The sequence below is a fragment of the Magnolia sinica genome, chromosome 17 (assembly GCF_029962835.1).
Source record: "Magnolia sinica isolate HGM2019 chromosome 17, MsV1, whole genome shotgun sequence".
NCBI lineage: Eukaryota > Viridiplantae > Streptophyta > Magnoliopsida > Magnoliales > Magnoliaceae > Magnolia > Magnolia sinica.
Genome location: NC_080589.1, coordinates 42,823,433 through 42,844,861, shown reverse-complemented (window position 1 = coordinate 42,844,861; position 21,429 = coordinate 42,823,433). Strand labels below are relative to the sequence as shown.

The 21,429-nt window shown below is 40.0% G+C and overlaps 2 non-coding genes across 2 annotated transcripts; both read left to right on the top strand.

The window, feature by feature from the left end:
- Nucleotides 1-1,324: 1,324 nt before the first annotated feature.
- On the top strand, nucleotides 1,325-1,431 carry LOC131232139 (small nucleolar RNA R71). Its single transcript, XR_009164747.1, has one exon. It is a non-coding gene; the product is annotated as a small nucleolar RNA R71 (small nucleolar RNA).
- Nucleotides 1,432-11,263: 9,832 nt separating this feature from the next.
- Nucleotides 11,264-11,370, top strand: LOC131232016 (small nucleolar RNA R71). The gene has a single exon (XR_009164624.1). It is a non-coding gene; the product is annotated as a small nucleolar RNA R71 (small nucleolar RNA).
- Nucleotides 11,371-21,429: the final 10,059 nt, after the last annotated feature.

Here is a 21,429-nt window from a genome sequence, read left to right as displayed (position 1 = left end):
TCTTGGTACACGAACAGAGCGATCAGCAAGTTGTAGTGTGGTTAGGGTGGGTTTTAATTCACCCAAACCTAACTGTTAGTATACCGCGTAGGGAATTAGATTGACGCTCGCTCCTAAGTCAAGAAGTGCATGATCAATTCGATGGTCCCCGATTACACATGATATGGTTGGGCTACCGGGATCCTTGAATTTCTGTGGCACGTCTTGGTTTAGGATGGCACCCACTTTCTCAATCAGGAAAATTTTCTTTTGAATACTTTGCCGTCATTTGGTCGTGCATAAGTCTTTCAGGAATTTGGCATATGAAGGTATCTGTTTAACGACATCAAGTAGAGGAATGTTGACTTTCACTTGTTTCAACACCTCTAGGATATCTTGAGAGTTAGAGAGAGGTTTTGGTGAAACCAACCGTTGGGGGAATGGAGCAACTGGCTTCTCTAGAAGTTCCGGTTCTAATTTTTGTGGGGCATCACTGGATCCATCATTGTTGTCCTCTTCTAGTTCTTGAGGCTTTTCGGGCCTAACCGGAAGAGTTTTATCAATGATCTTTCCACTCCTAAGAGTGGTGATGGATTTAGCGTGCCCCATCTGATTTGAAGAGCTGGGATCATTAATCTCGTACTGCGGTTTAGGATTGGGGAGAGGTTGTGCAGGAAGCATCCCCTTTTCTATAACCGTCATACAAGAATCTATCTTTTGCATAAAATCTGTAATTCCCCGCATTGCCTGAGCCAGCTCTTGTATGAAATTTTGAACCGGTTCCTCTTGAGGTTTCACTTGATTTGGATTTTGATTGAAAAACCCTGGAGGAGTAGCCATTTGTCCATTCCTCCAACTAAAGTTTGGATGATTTTTCCAACCAGGATTGTACGTATTGGAGTTAGGTCCAGTAAAAGGTCTTTGATAGTTGTTTATGGCATTGGCTTGTTCATTCAACACTCCTCGAAAGGCGGGTATTGTAGGACAATTTTCAGTTGTATGAATGTTGCAATCACAGATGCCGCAAACAATTTCATTAACCTTATCCTTCTTTTCTTCCATGGCCTCAACTTTCCTTATGAGCGTAGTCACTTTACACTTGAGATCATCCTCTTCTTTCAAGAGATATAATCCACCTTTCTCCTTTAATTGCGTCGGCCTAGACGTGGTGTTCGACTTTGGGTAATAATCCTAAGATTGTATTTTTTCAGCCAAACTATCGAGATAGTCCCATACCTCGTCGACATCTTTATTAATGAACTCTCCATTACACATTGTCTCGACCATTTGGCGCATGGAAGATGTCAGTCCATCATAGAAAAAAATTGTAACGTGCCACGTTTCAAATCCATGTTGTGGGCATGAACTGACCAAATCTTTGAACCTTTCCCAACATTGGAAGAATGTTTCATCTTTCTTTTGGGCAAAGTTCATGATCGCTTTTCTGAGGGTAATCGTTTTATGATGTGGGAAGAATTTTTTTATGAATTCCCTCTGCATGTCGTTCCATGTGCCAATGGATCTAGGACGCAGTGAATGTAACCACGTCTTAGCTTTCTCTTTTAAGGAAAAAGGAAAGAGTTTCAGCCTAATTGTACCCTCAGATACATTAGGAAAACATAATGTAGCTATAATCTCATCGAACTCTTTCAAATGTAAATATGGACTTTCTGATTCAAGTCCATGGAATTTAGGAAGGAGTTGGATAACTCCTGGCTTGATGTCCATTTGTCCTGTGTTTTCAGGAAAAATCATGCATGAGGGCGTACTCACTCCCGTCGATTGTAGATAATCTCGTAAAGTACGAGGCGGGGGTGCCTGTTGCACCTCATTTTCATCTTGGGTATCCTCCACCCTAGGTGGAAGTAGAGGAGGTTGGTCTTCAGCCATAACTCAGGGGATTTCGAGCGGTGTCTAGTCCTGCGATGGATAGTCAACCCCTCAACCAATCCTCCTTCAGTCAAGAGACGTCGAGTGTCGTCACGGGCCCACTTGGGCATGAAACACTCGCAGCCCTCAATTTAAATTTGAAACCTAATCCTAAGAAAGAAAATCTAAAAAGAAAGAGAGAGTTGGAAAGGAGTTACCAAATTGGAGGCCGTAAGTTGAAGACCTGCAAAATAAAACAAAATAAGTTAGGTTCTAAAAAAAAGAGAAGAACAATCCTTTAAAAGAAAGATAGCAGTGAACTGATTTCTAAAAGAAGGAATTCCTAAAAGAAAGTGGAAATTTCTAAAATAAATTAGGAAAGTCCTAAACTAGAAAGTAAATTACTAAAAGAGAATTGAAAAATAGAAAGTAGAGAAGAAGCTTACCGAATTAGAAATTTCTATCTGAAAGGCCTACAAAATAGGAAGGCTAGTTTCTACACAAAAATTCTATAAGTAGAAAATTTCTAAAAGTGAATTTAGGAAACAAAGTTAGATTAAAAGAGTTAAAATTAGAAAGTTACTAAAATGAAAATAGAAGGTTAATTTCTAAAAAGGGGAATAACTAACCAAGTTTCTAAAAACAAAATAGGAAAATATTAGAATTAGAAAAATTTAAACCCTAACTTTAAAAGTGGAAAAAGTAGAGAAATTAGGAAGGAATTACCACTTTAGGAACTTATGTCAGGATCCTACAAAATATGGAAAAAAGTTAGTTTCTAAAAATAAAATAAAATAAAAACCTTTAGCCTAAAGTTAGTAAAATCCTAATCCTAACCTAATTCTAAAACTAATTAATTTCAGAAAATCGCAACCGTCAGTCCCCGGCAACAACGCCAAAAACTTGTTCACTCCCCAAGTATAGGGTTGTGATGTAGTAATAAACTCGGTAAGACCGAGGTCGAATCCACAGGGACTGAAACTTGTACGTGATCTGGAACTCACTAGATCTAGAACTAGCAAAAGATGTAATCTCAATCAAATAGAATTTAGGGAATAATTGTGGAATAATTATCTAAAACTTAAGTAATTCAGAGGAAGGAAACTAGGGATTCAGAGGATCCACTTGTAGGGATCAGGGAGATCTTATGCCTGCATCAAGAATTATTGAATTTAAACTGAACTTACTTGATCTGGTTTTCAAGAGATGAAAGGTATATGAATTAGAATGGATTCCATCATCTAACCATGCCCAGGAGACAAAGCAAACAACAGGATTAAACTAATTACCAACCAATCAACAGCGGATGAAAGTCAGGAAGGGTACCATCATCCAACCATGCCTAGGAGACGATGGTGAACAATAGGGCTTCCTGACGTCATAAAATAAAAAGGGAAAAGGAATACTCAAAGCCATTGCAAACCCATTGTAATTTCAGTCACAACAGACCATTAAAGACTAAGAAAAATATTCCTTTAATAATCAACTAAAAATCACATTCAGTTCATGAATTTTAAATTACAGGCACAAAATATAATCTTCCACATCTCGCTACAGGCTTAACTTCTTAGCCCTAGCTAAGAGGTTTAGCCTAACATGATCATGCTAGAACCAAAAATAAATATGTTTAGGCTCAACATCCTCAAAGAAAAGATAAAAAGCAGTAATCTGAAATAAACTAATTCAAAAATAATACTCTCTCTCTCCCTCTGTCTGCTCCACCGTCCCCTGTTCCAGCCAAAGCCTTCCACTTGTGCAGCTGTCCAAGCCCAACTCCTCACGTCCCTCCAAAACTATCCTCCTTTCTACTTCCACGTCCAGCTTTATATTAAAAAAACTCCTCCGCTTTCTCCCCCTTGCTCCGCACGTCCTTTGTAACAGAGCCGGACACGAGTCTCTGTTTTACGTAGCAACAACACAAAACAGTTGCGTTTGAACTGAAACCGAATGAATGGTCATCCATTCCGCGAATTCCAACTGCATAAGAAGGGTAAAAACCCTCCTATCCACCTTTTGGACGGTCTGGATAATCAAGCTGATCTTGTATTTGATCGCATAATGGCCCACAGTGGCCGGTTTTCTCGGCGTGCGGAGGCTGTGAAACGGTCTTGCGCTGGTATGATGGTGGGCCAATTTCTTGGTGTTTCTTGCGAGATTGGGTCCATTCATTGGATTGTACACGAAAAATTGGTCGAACATGACCGTTTTTCATCCGTTTTTATGTGGCCCTCCTTAGCTTTTTAGACCGCCGTTCGAACTGCGTTTGGACGATAAAAAACTGATCATGTAGCTCTCTTCAAATTCACTCTCCTAGGTCTTCATTAGCTGAGTCGTTGGAGTCTACTGAGCAGTCCAGATCATTGATCTAATCATCATAGGTGGGTCACCACCTCCCGGAACTTTCGAAAATCTTGGACGTGCGTAACTTCACGCACGGAAGCTGCGCTGATGCTTGGTGGGGCCCACTTCGTTCGATGTTTTGAGAAATCCACACCATCCATAATATTCTTCACGAAATTTCAGATGGGAAGGGACGGTTTTGGATCAGATTCGGCGTGACCCACGGAAGAAATCAGCTGCAATAGTTGTAGGGTAGTCCATTTGTGACCATTGAAACCAACATGTGTGCGTGCATGAGTGCATAAAGTCAACATGGGTTTGGCTAAATCGAGCCCCTCTGCATGATGGACTGCTTGGATTAAGCATTTGGACCATGATGATGGCCCACTGAGATCATCCGCAGTCTCTGTTTCATACCAGAAGCAGAGTTCTGTTTTTTTTGAAGAGGAGACGTCCATGTGTTGCCATGCACGTCTTAGTGCAAAAAGTGTACTATGTACACTGTATGATGATTATGAGAAATCCACACCATCCATCTTGTTCCCCATTTCATTTGAGCCGTGGGGGCCGAAGTTAAAGCATATCTGGACAGCTGGTGGGCCCCAAATCAGGGTTTTATGGACTGATCTGTTAGTTCTGCCACTTTCACGAGGATCCAATGGCTGAATTTGACGTGTACGGTTTGTTTTTGGTCCTCGAGCCATGTATAAAGTTTCGAGCCAAACAGATGATGGAAACCCAGTGATCTTGCATTCTGGCTGACTTTTAGGCCGCTTGAGCTTCAGTTTCTCAATTTTCGCGGATCCCTGGCGTGTAATTCCATCGATCTTGGTCCCCTGGAGTCCATCCCTTGCCTTGGTGCATTCTGAACGTTAAATTCGTGCTTTTTGCATCCCGATCCAGTCTTAGCTTGCAATTCCACCTTGCAACACAAACATGATTAAAATGGGCTATTCAACGGTACCATGTTCATAAATCTAGGCAATAACTGGGTCTGATATGCAATATTTGACCCTCAACACAACCCCCAACCAGCATTTTACTAGTCCCGAGCAAAATATGTGAAAAGTAAGTTGAGAATTACAGAACAATTTTCATAAACTCGAGTGATTTTTGCAGAATAATCCAGATATGAGAATTCTCAGATTCATGAATGTTGGCATTACTTTATCCTGAAATCAAGCTCAAATATTTATCCATTAATTAGAACGATTCTAAATATTAAGTTCCATGAGTGTATAGTGTAATCTCGGCTTAACATTATTAAAATTCACTTCTCTAATTCAGGATATCATTGGTAACCACAAGAGAATTCATGATAACCAACACCTAGACCAAAGCTTGATTCATTCTTCCAGCTTTTGATGATTTTCACACTATGTCAACTTGTCTAAAAGTATAGCCAAGGAGGAGAATCGAATCTACACCTATAGGGAGCAAACCTATGGTAAAGACCGGTCGCCAAAAAGTTTATGAATATCAACCTTGGGGAATCAAACCTTCACCTGTAAGGAGCAAACCTATGGTGAAAACCATTCGCCCAATCTTTTCAATTTCTCAAGTTGGTTCCTTTCAAGCTTAGTGATCACCAAATTAATCCTTCAATATCGAATGAAACCTTAATGTGTAAGCGAGATGTGACATGTAAAATTATGATTCACTCAATGTTTAAAACTTCTAATCATGGATTAAAAATTCTAACTTAACTGTGAGATCTAACAAATAGTTGAATCCAAGAGTCATCAATTCCAACATCACTTATCTTGTAATTCTAAACCCAAGATGGCCGTCAAAATCGCTTCGAATTCATACGAAATTCTAGAAAAATTTAAAAATTTTCACAATTTTTTCTCAAGACTGAGAAAACGCTGATTAGGAAACCTAATCTCCCACCCCCAACCTAAAATCTACATTGTCCTCAATGTAAAAGATATGAGCGTGCAATGCACTTGGGACAATGAAAAGTGAATATGAAGTGATGGGAAGATAGTACCTGGATGATGAGTCGAGAGACACTTTCCAAGAGATCGCAGCATGGGCGTCGGTCAGCACGAGAGAGACGGCAACACAAAAATAACAAAAATAAAATCCTACATATACCACTTTCGTAGGTGCTCTCGATTGCATTTTGCGTATGCAACAAGCCTTTAAACCCCTAGGTTGCCCCTAGTGGACGAGTTGTAGTCTCGTGAGGGTTTGCAGTAATGTTACCCACAAACATTGAACTAACTAATGATAAAAATGACATGAAATGAAGAACTGGGTTGCCTCCCAGGAGCGCTAAGTTTACCGTCTTCAGCCAGACAAATAAAGTAACTACCCTAGTCCTAAGAAAATAGGAAACCTACCTATACCTCCATCAGACTAGGAGATCAATCCTGGTAAACAGGATCAGTCAGAGGCATGGACATGTTCTCTGAATGAAATTTCTTGACAAATGGTTTCAATCGATGTCCATTGACTTTAAACTCCTTGCCATTGTCGGGATCTCTTATCTCAACGGCCCCATGCAGAAAAACAGTGACAACAATGTAAGGGCCGGTCCAACGAGATCGAAGCTTACCCGGAAAGAGATGTAATCGAGAATTGTACAAAAGGATCTTCTGACCAGGCGTGAATGATTTTCGCAAAACATGTTGGTCATGAAATGCTTTCATCTTGTCCTTGTAAATTCTCGAATTATCGTACGCATCATTCCGGATTTCCTCAAGTTCATTCAATTGAAGTTTGCGTAGCGAGCCAGCATTGTCCAGATTGAAATTAAGATTTTTGATCGCCAGTATGCTTTATGTTCCAGCTCCACATGCAAGTGACAAGCTTTCCCATAGACAAGTCTAACGGGAGACATTCCAATAGGGGTTTGAAAGGCAGTACGGTATGCCCATAAGGCATCGGTCAATCGGATTGACCAATCCTTACGATTAGGGTTAACCGTTTTCTCCAAAATGTGTTTAATTTTCCTATTAGAAATCTCGGCTTGTCCACTTGTCTGTGGGTGGTACGGGGTGCTCACCTTATGGAAGATACCGTATTTCTTCATTAAGCTCTCAAATGGTTTATTACAAAAGTGTGAGCCCCTATCACTAATGATGGCTCGAGGCGTTCCGAATCGAGAAAGGATATTTTCTTTTAGGAATTTAATGACCGTGCGATGGTCATTCTTTCGACACGGAATCGCTTTGACCCATTTAGTGACATAATCCACGGCGAGCAAAATATACAGATTCCCAAATGATTGGGGGAATGGTCCCATGAAATCGATGCCCCAGCAATCAAATGCTTCAATGATAAGGATGGGATTCAAAGGCATCATATTTCGACGGGACAATGCTCCTAATTTCTGACAACGCTCACAAACTTTGCAAAACTCATGAGTGTCCCTAAACACATTGGGCCAGTAAAAGCCACACTACAGAATCTTGGCCGTGGTCTTTTTAGCAGAAAAGTGACCACCACAGGCCTGTGAGTGACAGAAGGAGAACACTCTAATGTTCATTATCCGGTACACATCTCCTTAGAATTTAATCTGGGCAATATTTAAATAAATATGGATCGTCCCAAAAAAAGTTGCACACCTTGGTAAAGAATTTCTTCTTATCTTGCGCAGTCCAATGTGTTAGTATAGAACCTGTGATAAGAAAATTAGCAATATTAGCGAACCAAGGTGAATGGGAGACTCTAAACAATTGTTCCTCAGGGAACATGTCATTGATATGGGTTGTCTCAAGGGAATCGAGGTATTAAGGCGAGAAAGGTGATCGGCCACTACGTTCTCTACTCCCTTTTTATCTTCAATTTTCAAATCAAATTCTTGGAGTAGAAGGATCCATCGTATCAAACGGGGCTTAGAATCATTCTTAGAGAGAAGATACTTAAGTGCCGCATGATCTGTAGATAATAATCTTGGATCCGATCAAGTAGGACCTAAATTTGTCCAAGGCGAACACTACGGCTAAGAGTTCCTTTTCCGTAGTCGAGTAGTTCACGTGGAGAATTTAAAGTTCTACTTGCGTAATGAATGACGTAGGGCCTCTTATCTTTTCTCCGGCCTAGACCGCCCCAAGAGCATAATCAAGCGTCGCACATAAGTTTAAAAGCAAGGCTCCAGTCAGGTGGCTGCATGATAGGTGCAGTGGTTAACGTGCCCTTAAGCTTAGTGAAAGCTTCCTGGCATTGCTCAGTCTACTCGTACGAAGCATCCTTTTGAAGAAGATTACATAAAGGACGAGAGAGGAGACTAAAGTCCTTTATGAATCGCCTGTAAAATTCTGCGTGTCCTAAGAAGGATCGCACGTCTCTGATGTTCTTAGGTGGAGGTAGGTTAGAGATAATATCGATTTTTGCCTTATCTACCTTGATTCCCTTGGACGAGATGATATGCCCAAGGACAATTCCCTTTTGAACCATGAAATGACACTTCTCCCAATTAAGTACCAAGTTCTTTTCTTCACATCTTTTCAACACACATTTAAGATTTTCCAAGCACTTGCTGAAAGATGGACCGTAAATAGAGAAATCATCCATGAAGACCTCTAGATATTGCCCCACCATATCAGAAAAGATACTAAGCATACATCGCTGAAAGGTGGCAGGGGCATTACATAGTCCGAATGGCATCCTTCGATAGGCAAAGGTGCCGTAGGGACATGTAAATGTGGTCTTTTCCTGGTCTTCAGGGGCTATCTCTATCTGGTTGTAGCCCGAATACCCGTCAAGGAAACTGTAATAGGAATGACCAGCTAACCTTTCCAGGATCTGATCAATGAATGGTAAAGGAAAGTGGTCTTTCCTTGTGACGGTATTTAACTTCCTGTAGTCAATGCATATTCTCCAACCAGCAGTGACTCTAGTTGGCACGAGTTCATTATTAGCATTGGCTACGATGGTGATTCCGGACTTCTTAGGGACCACTTGAGTTGGACTCACCCATTGACTATCAGATATAGGGTATATAATACCCACGTCCAATAGTTTAAGAACCTCAGCTTTAACCACTTCCTTTATGTTTGGATTTAGTCTACGTTGTGGTTGCCGAGCGGTTTTTGCATTATCCTTAAGATATATGCGGTGAGTACAAATCGAGGGATCGATTCCCTTGAGGTCCGCTATCGTCCATCCCAGGGCTCCTTTATGCTCAATGAGAGTAGATATGAGCATACTCTCCTGTTCTTTCTCCAGGTGGGCAGAGATCACCACCGGGTGTGTCTCATCTTGACCTAAATAGGCATATTTCAAATTAGAGGGCAAAGGTTTTAGGTCAAGCTTCGGTGGCTTGAGGTTAGACGGTAGAGGCACTACATTGGTTTGTGGCAATTCTTCAAATTGTGGCCTCCACCGGTTAACTTCAAGTACCGGTGCAGTATCAAGCAAGGCGCACGTCTCCCTAATCATGTCATCATCAAAATCATGAGAGTGGGCCAGGCACGTCTCTAGAGAGTCAGAGGACAAGGTCAGAGGTGTCGTATCTTCCACGAAAGAGTCAATCATGTTAATGTCGTGGAAATCGTCATCCTCTTCTAAGTTTCTGCCGTTATTGAAAAAGATGTTTGACTCCAATGTCATATTCCCAAAAGACATAGTCATGACACCATTCCTGCAATTGATAATTGCATTTGAAGTGGCAAGGAATGGGCGGCCAAGAATGACGGGGATCTGAGTGCTTATGTTATTGATGGGTTCGGTGTCCAGGATGATAAAATCTACAGGGTAGTAAAATCTATCAACTTGGACCAACACATCCTCAATTATCCCTCTTGGTACACGAATAGAGTGATCAGCAAGTTGTAGTGTGGTTAGGGTGGGTTTTAATTCACCCAAACCTAACTGTTTGTATACCGCGTAGGGAATCAGATTGACGCTCGCTCCAAAGTCAAGAAGTGCATGATCAATTCGATGGTCCCCAATTACACATGATATGGTTGGGCTACCGGGATCCTTGAATTTCTGTGGCACGTCTTGGTTTAGGATGGCACTCACTTTCTCAATCAGGAAAATTTTCTTTTGAATACTTTGCCATCGTTTGGTCGTGCATAAGTCTTTCAGGAATTTGGCATATGAAGGTATCTGTTTAACGACATCAAGTAGAGGAATATTGACTTTCACTTGTTTCAACACCTCTAGGATATCCTGAGAGTTAGAGAGAGGTTTTGGTGAAACCAACCGTTGGGGGAATGGAGCAACTGGCTTCTCTAGAAGTTCCGATTCTAATTTTTGTGGGGCATCACTGGATCCATCATTGTTGTCCTCTCCTGGTTCTTGAGGCTTTTCGGGCCTAACCGGAAGAGTTTTATCAATGATCTTTCCACTCCTAAGAGTGGTGATGGATTTAGCATGCCCCATCTGATTTGAAGAGCTGGGATCATTAATCTCGTACTGCGGTTTAGGATTGGGGAGAGGTTGTGCAGGAAGCATCCCCTTTTCTATAACCGTCATACGAGAATCTATCTTTTGCATAAAATCTGTAATTCCCCGCATTGCCTGAGCCAGCTCTTGTATGAAATTTTGAACCGGTTCCTCTTGAGGTTTCACTTGATTTGGATTTTGATTGAAGAAACCTGGAGGAGTAGCCATTTGTCCATTCCTCCAACTAAAGTTTGGATGATTTTTCCAACCAGGATTGTATGTATTGGAGTTAGGTCCAGTAAAAGGTCTTTGATAGTTGTTTACGGCATTGGCTTGTTCATTCAACACTCCTCGAAAGGCGGGTATTGTAGGACAATTTTCAGTTGTATGAATGTTGCAATCACAGATGCCGCAAACAATTTCATTAACCTTATCCTTCTTTCCTTCCATGGCCTCAACTTTCCTTATGAGCGTAGTCACTTTACACTTGAGATCATCCTCTTCTTTCAAGAGATATAACCCACCTTTCTCCTTTAATTGAGTCGGCCTAGACGTGGTGTTCGACTTTGGGTAATAGTCCCAAGATTGTGTTTTTTCAACCAAACTGTCGAGGTAGTCCCATACCTCGTCGACATCTTTATTAATGAACTCTCCATTACACATTGTCTCGACCATTTGGCGCATGGAAGATGTCAGTCCATCGTAGAAAAAATTTGTAACGCGCCACGTTTCAAATCCGTGTTGTAGGCTTGAACTGATTAAATCTTTGAACCTTTCCCAACATTGAAAGAATGTTTCATCTTCCTTTTGGGCAAAGTTCATGATCGCTTTTCTGAGGGTAATCGTTTTATGATGTGGGAAGAATTTTTTTATGAATTCCCTCTGCATGTCGTTCCATGTGCCAATGGATCTAGGACGCAGTGAATGTAACCACGTCTTAGCTTTCTCTTTTAAGGAAAAAGGAAAGAGTTTCAGCCTAATTGTATCCTCAGATATATTAGGAAAACATAATGTAGCTATAATCTCATCGAACTCTTTCAAATGTGAATATGGACTTTCTGATTCAAGTCCATGGAATTTAGGAAGGAGTTGGATAACTCTTGGCTTGATGTCCATTTGTCCTGTGTTTTCAGGAAAAATCATGCATGAGGGCGTACTCACTCCCGCCGGTTGTAGATAATCTCGTAAAGTACGAGGCAGGGGTGCCTGTTGCCCCTCATTTTCATCTTGGGTATCCTCCACCCAAGGTGGAAGTAGAGGAGGTTGGTCTTCAGCCATAACTTCAGTTAACTCAGGGGATTTCGAGCGGTGTCTAGTCCTGCGATGGATAGTCAACCCCTCAACCAATCCTCCTTCAATCAAGAGACGTCGAGTGTCGTCACGGGCCCACTTGGGCATGAAACACTCGCAGCCCTCAATTTAAATTTGAAACCTAATCCTAAGAAAGAAAATCTAAAAAGAAAGAGAGAGTTGGAAAGGAGTTACCAAATTGGAGGCCCTAAGTTGAAGACCTGCAAAACAAAATAAGTTAGGTTCTAAAAAAAAAGAGAAGAACAATCCTTTAATAAAAGAAGTAATTTCTAAAAGAAGGAATTCCTAAAAGAAAGTGAAAATTTCTAAAATAAATTAGGAAAGTCCTAAACTAGAAAGTAAATTACTAAAAGAGAATTGAAAAATAGAAAGTAGGGAAGGAGCTTACCGAATTAGAAATTTCTATCTTAAAGGCCTACAAAATAGGAAGGTTAGTTTCTACACAAAAATTCTATAAGTAGAAAATTTCTAAAAGTGAATTTAGGAAACAAAGTTAGATTAAAAGAGTTAAAATTAGAAAGTTACTAAAATGAAAATAGAAGGTTAATTTTTAAAAAGGGGAATAACTAACCAAGTTTCTAAAAACAAAATAGGAAAATACTAGAATTAGAAACATTTAAACCCTAACTTTAAAAGTGGAAAAAGTATAGAAATTAGGAAGGAATTACCAATTTAGGAACTTATGTCAGGATCCTACAAAATATGGAAAAAAGTTAGTTTCTAAAAATAAAATAAAATAAAAACCTTTAGTCTAAAGTTAGTAAAATCCTAATCCTAACCTAATTCTAAAACTAATTAATTTCAGAAAATCGCAACCGTCAGTCCCCGGCAACGGCGCCAAAAACTTGTTCACTCCCCAAGTATAGGGTTGTAATGTAGTAATAAACTCGGTAAGACCGAGGTTGAATCCACAGGGACTGAAACTTGTACGTGATCTGGAACTCACTAGATCTAGAACTAGCAAAAGATGTAATCTCAATCAAATAGAATTTAGGAAATAATTGTGAAATAATTATCTAAAACTTAAGTAATTCAGAGGAAAGAAACTAGGGATTCAGAGGATCTACTTGTAGGGATCAGGGAGATCTTATGCCTGCATCAAGAATTATTGAATTTAAACTGAACTTACTTGATTTGGTTTTCAAGAGATGAAAGGTATATGAATTAGAATGGATTCCATCATCTAACCATGCCTAGGAGACAAACCAAACAACAGGATTAAACTAATTACCAACCAATCAACAGCGGATGAAAGTCAGGAAGGGTACCATCATCCAACCATGCCTAGGAGACGATGGTGAACAATAGGGCTTCCTGACGTCATAAAATAAAAAGGGAAAAGGAATACTCAAAGCCATTGCAAACCCATTCTAATTTCAGTCACAACAGACCATTAAAGACTAAGAAAAATATTCCTTTAATAATCAACTAAAAATCACATTCAGTTCATGAATTTTAAATTACAGGCACAAAATATAATCTCCCATATCTCGCTATAGGCTTCACCTCTTAGCCCTAGCTAAGAGGTTTAGCCTAGCATGATCATGCTAGAACCAAAAATAAACATGTTTAGGCTCAACATCCTCAAAGAAAAAATAAAAAGCAGTAATCTGAAATAAAGAAATTCAAAAAGAATACTCTCTCTCTCCCTCTGTCTGCTCCATCGTCCCCTGTTCCAGCCAAAGCCTTCCACTTGTGCAGCCGTCCAAGCCCAACTCCTCACGTCCCTCCAAAACTATCCTCCTTTCTACTTCCACGTCCAGCTTTATATAAAAAAAACTCCTCCGCTTTCTCCCCCTTGCTCCGCACGTCCTTTGTAACAGAGCCGGACACGAGTCTCTGTTTTACGCAGCAACAACGCAAAACAGTTGCGTTTGAACTGAAACCGAATGAATGGTCATCCATTCTGTGAATTTCAACTGCATAAGAAGGGTAGAAACCCTCCTATCCACCTTTTGGATGGTCTGGATAATCAAGCTGATCTTGTATTTGATCGCATAATGGCCCACAGCGGCCGGTTTTCTCGGCGTGCGGAGGCTGTGAAACGGTCTTGCGCTGGTATGATGGTGGGCCAATTTCTTGGTGTTTCTTGCGAGATCGGGTCCGTTCATTGGATTGTACACGGAAAACTGGTTGAACATGACCGTTTTTCATCCGTTTTTATGTGGCCCTCCTTAGCTTTTTAGACTGCCGTTCGAACTGCGTTTGGACGATGAAAAATTGATCATGCAGCTCTCATTAAATTCACTCTCCTAGGTCTTCATTAACTGAGTCATTGGAGTCTACTGAGCGGTCCAGATCATTGATCTAATCATCATAGGTGAGTCACCACCTCCCAGAACTTTCGAAAATCTTGGACGTGCGTAACTTCACGCACGGAAGCTGCGCTGATGCTTGGTGGGGCCCACTTCGTTCGGTGTTTTAAGAAATCCACGCCATCCATAATATTCTTCATGAAATTTCGGTTGGGAAGGGACGGTTTTGGATCAGATTCGGCGTGACCCACGGAAGAAATCAGCTGCAATAGTTGTAGGGTAGTCTATTTGTGACCATTGAAACCAACACGTGTGAGTGCATGAGTGCATAAAGTCAACATGGGTTTGGCTAAATCGAGCCCCTCTGCATGATGGACGGCTCGGATTGAGCATTTAGACCATGATGATGGCCCACTGAGATCATCCGCAGTCTCTGTTTCATACCAGAAACAGAGTTCTGTTTTTTTTGAAGAGGAGACGTCCCTGTGTTGCCATGCACGTCTTAGTGCAAAAAGTGTACTATGTACACTGTATGATGATTATGAGAAATCCACACCATCCATCTTGTTCCCCATTTCATTTGAGCCGTGGGGGCCGAAATTAAAGCGTATCTGGACAGCGGGTGGGACCCAAATCAGGGTTTTATGGACTGATCTGTTAGTTCAGCTACTTTCACGAGGATCCAATGGCTGAAATTTGACGGTACGGTTAGTTTTTGGTCCTCGAGCCATGTATAAAGTTTCGAGCCAAACAGATGATGGAAACCCAGTGATCTTGCATTCTGGCTGACTTTCAGGCCGCTTGAGCTTCAGTTTCTCAATTTTCGCAGATCCCTGGCGTGTAATTCCGTCGATCTTGGTCCCCTAGAGTCCGTCCCTTGCCTTGGTGCATTCTGAACGTTAAATCCGTGCTTTTAGCATCCCGATCCAGTCTCAGCTCGCAATTCCACCTTCCAACACAAACATGATTAAAATGGGCTATTCAACGGTACCATGTTCATAAATCCAGGCAATAACTGACTCTGATATGAAATATTTGATCCTCAACACTCATATTTATATTAAGTTAAGTCTTCATGGTAACACCCGAGTATTGAAAAGTATGGAGTGTTACAATCTGCCCCCCTTAAAGAGAATTTCATTTCTGAAATTCAACACTCATACCAATACTACAAACGGAAATATTTATTCTATGGTATTTCTAAGCATTCAATGCTTTCCTTGTGATGTATATTTGTATGTATAAATGTATACAATTAACTAAAAAACAAACTGGGTTGTTACAATCTACTCCCTTAAAGAAAATCTCATCATCGAGATTTAATAACATACATCCCAACTATTAATATTACAAATAGTAAAATTATCCTAATGATGCTCCCTATATTACATAAGTCCAAGTGTGCCATCACAACTTGGATTTAAAGAGGCCATATCTAAATTATCCATACTCCTTGTGTCTCTAGTCTAATAGATCGACCAATGTATTTAAGTTCCACTAAATGTTAGAAATCCTTTCAGTATCTACCAGAAACTAGGGAATTATTTCAATGCCACCAAGACCACAATTTTCTATAATATCTACTAGGATTAGAAGTTCATTTCGATGACAACTAATACTAATATTATATCCTTTATTTTATTTTATTTTTATATGATATTTCCCACACCATAAAAAGCTAATCTTTTCTGTTTTCTACGTTTGGGATAACACAAATAGACAGTTGTAGTGGGTCTGACCATGATACGCTGAGCCTCTACCTACACAGAGAAGTGGATTCATTGGTATCAATTCATAATCATGAGGGATTCTAACCTTCTGCTTGATCAGGGCATTGAGATAATTGGTAATTGCCCAAGATTTAGAATTTAGATCAAATCTACGTATAGGTAGCTTAAACATGATTCTGTCACTTCATGATCCCGATCATTCTAGACATTTAAGGGAAATATCATGTAATCTTTCATTTTCATAAGGAATATGCCCAAATAGCTCACCATGATCATTTTCTATCATATATCAAATACCTTGCTCGAGCCTATAATTCTTGAATCAAGGAGGAGTGATCCATACTAAATGATTTATCGAGTAGCTATGGTGCACTAAATAATATTGATGTACCCACAATCTCATCTAGTTATAAGAAGCCCGAACAGAGTGATTGTAGCTAGGAAGCACAAGATAAGTATATGTATGCACCGTGAGCAATTGTTTCCATATGAATGCCCAATTATAAGGATCAGTTTCGTAACTTCTTGTGGTTCAGAAAATTGCTTTGAAAGTTTTCGGGATGGCTTGGTCAAACCCGAACTAATGCCATAACATGTTGAGGTAATATGGTTCTCACTAGAATTCATTGCCTTCTCTTTAAAGGCATGTTGCATGATCTGACGAAGATGAAGAAATGTCGCCCGACTTGTGATAAATAATTGTCATATACCATGTCTTTATCCTCAGCACGATCAATGATCAAGAATTGAAATAAAGAGATGGACTCAATGCTCTATATCTTATCTACAATTCAACTGTATGGCTTCTTTATCATTTGACTCAATGCTGTATATCTTATCTATAATTCAACTGTATGGCTTCTTTATCATTTTTCATAGTTGATAATTCCACAAAGTGAGTCGATCGGGATTGACATAAGACTTCTCTGATTCTTCATAAGTCCATGGAAAATATACGCCAAGCCAGCCTGTGAAATAGTGTCATGGCACATATGCAGAAGAAGCTCTAATGGTGGGACGCTTGTAGAGAGTTGCAACATCTCCAAAAGCTCAGTACAATGAACAGAGTACCGAAGGAGGTAGAGAATAATTTTTCCTTCTTCCATCACCCAGTGACTACGAATAAAGTGGACCTAACAGCATCCGCCCATTTGGAGCTTGGAAAATCTATTGGACTCAACTAGTGGGCCAGGAATGCAGCAAGTTCATATGAGTTGGAGAAACCACTAGAATGTTGATCTTCTGTATTATATCTTTCAAATCCTTATTGGCACAGTCAGGAATATTATAAGGAAATAAGAGATGGAGGATTAAGTCAGTATAAACCAATGAATTAGCTTAAAGAAAGCAAAAGGTGTTTTGAAATTTACCAAAGATATCATGTAAAGTGTGCAAGACAAGTAAGATAGGATTGGTTATTTTTCTGACATTAGGGAACTTATCCATCTATTTGAAGAGTTTTATGTATTGTAGTCTATGAAATTTGTGGCTTGCAACCAATTGAAGAAAAGTGCGCAAACTCTTCATTGGTCGGCACATATTCATTCAAAAAAAAAAACTACCTGTAATTGGAAGGCCGGTCGTTCTATATAAATTCCAAAAAGGTGATACTAACTTCATCCACAGGGAGATTGAAGGAATTGGTGGTGGGGCACCAATAGTTCAAAAATTCTTTGAAAATATTAACATCTCGATAGAATTGGTCGGATGTAACCTCAACGGCATCCAAAAGGCCTATCTTGATCAATGTATTGGAGTGTCTTCTTATGATTATCTTTGCCCCAGTAGTATAATATGAATATGGAGAAAGAAAACCGTGGGTACAGAATTCATCATTACCCCACAGGGGTAGGAGCTTCATGAACGTGATACCTCTGCTTTAATGTCTCAAAATAATCCGTTGGAAAGAGGTCGTGTGGGCTATAGCTAGGCATGAAAAACTGCATGGCGGAATTTTCCCGGCTCTCTGCTTGGAGCCCCTTTCCACTAATGAACCCTCTAAAATGTTGGGTTCCTTCTTGATCCAATTAGTGTTTAGGAACAATCTGCTATGAGTCATCATGTCTGTCATCTCACTTCGCAGGATGGAGTGATGACGATGTAGAGTAAGGGGGATTGCGATCATTTCATCCCGGAAAGCGCTCTGAAACATGATTAAGTTCTACGACGTTTTAATGTTATCCCATGGTTTTGCAAACGTTGTTTGTTCAACTCCTTAACGTTCTCTTGAAAGTGTTTCTCCTTACTTGGCTTCTTCTTCTTCTGCAGGTAAGCGGAGAGTGGACTATTCTCCCTAGTTGGTAGTTTGGTGTTGTTAATACATATATTGGTAGTACTCTTTAGCCACTCTTTCCAAATAGATTCATGGCCTTTCTATCTCCCCAATAATGATAACTCTGATGATCAGACTTGGTAAATTGATGATGCGTCCGAGAAGCCTATCTTTGGTAATGTTGGCATCTTGAAGAGAGTTGGATTCCTAGGTATTTTATTCTCTTTGAAGGGCCCTCTGCCATAAGGGGGATTGAGCACTAGGTAATTATGCTTGGCTCGTTGTCTAGTGGGAGGGAATTAAAGATCCATCCTGAGTTTCGAAAGTTCCCTTTGACTTAGTCATTTTTGAAAGAATCTGTTAAATAGAAATTAGTAAGGATTAGAAAGATAAAAATCAAATATATAAGAGTGAGTGTGTAAATGACTAGAAGAAAGAAGTTGTGCGGTTCTTAAAATTAAGTTCCACGAGTCTGGGAAAAGTTGTGCTGAGTTTCAGCAGTTGGGAATTTTTTTGTTGATGTACGGTCATGCAATTATATAATAGAAGAACAGAGGAGAGGCAATGCACCAATGAAGTGAGGACGGAAGCCGAAGTCTTGCTTTTATAGGCGCGGACCTGCCAAAAGTTGCACAGATCTGGTCGCACAACCAGTCTCATGAAACACGAAAAGTCGCACAATTTTGAAAAATTGACGAATATATATATATATATATATATATATATATATATATATATATATATTGTGAATCTTGGGAGTCTTAATTGCGAAAACAAAAGAGCATTCGATCCACCATTGATTTTATCTTCGAAGAACTCAAAGGAAATCGAGGGAGCATATATTGAGGAACTATAATTTTCATTTGGAATATAAGTGGCGCAATCATGCAACAAGAAAAAGTTGTGCAGTCATGAGGAAGCAGGACCATGTACGAAGAAATGATGGAGAGCACAGTTGTGCGATCATCTAACCAGGACTGGCTCACCTATGAAGTTTAGCTGTACACATTAATGAATGGATTGTCATTTCTAGAGATTCTCTCTATGAAGCCCAGTTGTACGACAAATGGATTGTCCAAGATCTTACTGTCATCGGCTGTCTAACCACAAAACACGGCCCTATGCAATGAATATGCAATGGCTACAATGATTGTCCAGTCACGAAGCCGATCTTGAGACAAATGAACGGCTGCCCCTCCCGTGAAACTATGAATGTCTCGCATAACAAAGTCTAGCCATGCAACAAACGGATTCGTCTTCAACGACCATTTTGCCTCGAAGCAGCTAAGTGTGCAATTCAGCTCTTGTGCTTGACGACCTTCTTGGTGTTTTACCAGACGATGAACAAATTGTCATTAGTTATTCCTTCTATTTTCTTTTTGTTTATATTTTTAGCAGATTATAGTTACTTTTTCATTATTAATTTTATCAACTTCAGCCTAGTTTATTTTTGTAAATTATATTGTCTTAATATTGAATAGTGTGAGCTATCATGTGTTTAATTGAAAGTCATTTCTTCAAAGGCAATAAGAACTTTCTAGAAGGATGGACTCTTCCCCTTCGCCATCACTTAACTTTGCACAATTGGTGGATTGATAGACGGCCTATCTGGTATTCATCGGTCTATTTTGGCCCCTAAGGTCATAAAGCATTTAGTTTGATTCAAGCCGCATTTGGCTGTGGCACTCTTGGCACACACACAACTAGTACGCCCGAATCAAAGCCAACAGTAGGACCCACCACTTTGTACCAGTTACAAGTAACTGACAACTACCAGAGGTAGGGATGATGCCAAGTCTGCATGACCCATGTGGGCAGGGCCATGCCCAAGCTATAATGGCATTATAATAGAGAGCAAGACTGTAATTAAGTTCAAGCTAATCTGGAATCCAAAATGATTCCTTCACTTCTTACCATTGTCTGCCACTAGGAAACATGGAGTTGGAATAGCTAGTAATTGCGGATCAGCATGCCATGGTAAATATGCACCTTGGCCTGAAACACAATGAAGTCTGCAAGCAATTTCCATCATGGTCTTAAAAAAAAAAAAAAAAAAAAAAACTTCCATGCCTTCCTATAACATTTAAAAATTATATAAATAATATAGTTTAGTTTTCTGAGTTGATTTTTTCTCAAGTTTAGACCAAATAGTCACTAGATCAAGTTTCTCTAAAGTCTTGGTGAAATCTGGTCGAGTTGAATCTGACAATTTTGGCCCATTTTTTGAGCTATGATTTCCATCAATAACTAGGTAAGACTGATGGTAGTGGTTTCATATCTTTCTAGTGCATCTCTATACAGCACGTCCCACAGATACTTTCAAAGCTATGAAGCCATGAAGAATGAATAGCTATTTGGATACCTAAATAGCTTTAAAATAAAAATATTTAAAAAAAAAAAAAACTCATGTAAATTAATAAACTAATTTTCTTAATTAAGTTAGTTTGATTATTAAACTTAAATAAGTAGTTTTTTAGACAAAGGAGATCAGCCCGATCTTTTGGACCAGGGCCTGCAAACAATGGGACGCGTCTGATGAATGGCCAGGATGAACTTGTGGAGTTGTTGTTGTTGTTGTTGTTATTATTATTATTGTTGTTGTTGTTGTTATTGTTGTTATTCTTATTGTTATTATTATTATTATTATTATTATTATTGTTGTTGTTGTTGTTGCTGTTGTCGTGTCAGTAGCAGTTCATCCACCGCATCGTGAAGATCTCCTTACCCCAAACGGTCTCGTGTGTTCATCCGGATGGGCCACACTCGTACGGAAGAAATGGACGGATATACAAGATTGATTGAGCTGCCCACGAACAACCTAAATATGTTGGGCCCCACATGATCATACAAATTTTGGCCAGATCATTTACTCAGGGAAATCCGTGTAAGGGGCTCGGATCTTGCAAATGTCCCATTTCTTCGCATTTCTCGCTCTGGCACAAAACAATGTCAATACTTTCATTGAGTGGCCCACACGTGTGTAATGATGTGGGCAGTAAACCAACATGATCTTTCGGACTAGGGCACATGAATGGTAAGGATCCCGCACATCCAGGTTGAGTCCCACTAGAAGTCCAGACATATGAATGGATAGGATCTCTACCTGTGCCATGTTGGCACTTCATCACATTGCATGAATAGACAGCATCCACGGCGGGCCTGCATGATAAATGGCCCACACGACAAAGGTGGGCTCCACATAATGGGCTGTTGACATTGAAGGTGAGCCCCACATCATGGATGACCCACATCAAGGTGGCCCTACATAATTGGCAGTCCACATCAAAGGTCGACCCCTAACAATGAATGGCCCACATCCAAGGCGGGCCCC